The following is a 751-nucleotide window of genomic DNA, read 5'->3' on the forward strand; positions in this document are numbered from 1 at the left end:
TCCTTCCTTCCTTCCTTCCTTCCTTCCTTCCTTCCTTCCTTCCTTCCTTCCTTCCTTCCTTCCTTTCTTTCTTTCTCTCTCTCTCTCTCTCTCTCTCTCTCTCTTTCTTTCTTTCTTTCTTTCTTTCTTTCTTTCTTTCTTTCTTTCTTTCTTTCTTTCTTTCTTTCTCATCCTCTTCTCACCCTGCCACCCCCTACTCTTGGTCCAGCTTATTTTTGTTTTTGTTACCATGTGTATTTTTTAATGTAATTTCTAATTAACATATCAATTTCAGAACTAGACTTTGTTTTCAAAAACACAAAACAAACTTTTCATTCCATTTCACTCAAATTCTCCATTCCTTGACTAAAAAGAAATATAGATGCATAAAAAAAAAAACAAAAAGTGATGCTCTTGTGTTTATCAAACACAAGTTTATCAGTATTGGGTGCATTTTTTATACATTTTTAGTAACTAAGTTGATCGAAAGTCATTCATGCTACTGGTCCTGAGTAATCCTTTACATATCTAGAGAGTAGTTAGTCCTCACAGGGCTTCAAATTGTACTAATTTAGAACTTTAAATTTGAAATCAATCCACTTCCACAAAGGATTTGTACTCTAGCAAGAAACAGGGCCTAGTCTAGGAACCAGTCATGTAAGACAGTTCAGAAGAGGGTAATAATTTAGTTGAAGAAACAGAACAGTCAGGTAGATTGATAGATAGATAGATAGATAGATAGATAGATAGATAGATAGATAGATAGATAGAT

The 751-nt window shown here is 33.7% G+C and overlaps 1 protein-coding gene across 3 annotated transcripts in view; it reads left to right on the top strand.

Annotated features, from left to right (window-relative positions):
- SCN2A (sodium voltage-gated channel alpha subunit 2) overlaps window positions 1-751 on the top strand; it is a 162,948-nt gene that overhangs the window by 157,177 nt on the left and 5,020 nt on the right. The window lies entirely within an intron of this gene.

The sequence above is a fragment of the Petaurus breviceps genome, unplaced genomic scaffold (assembly GCF_028583685.1).
Source record: "Petaurus breviceps papuanus isolate PSGF00001 unplaced genomic scaffold, PetGlider_PUasm1.0 91133, whole genome shotgun sequence".
Classification (NCBI taxonomy): domain Eukaryota; kingdom Metazoa; phylum Chordata; class Mammalia; order Diprotodontia; family Petauridae; genus Petaurus; species Petaurus breviceps.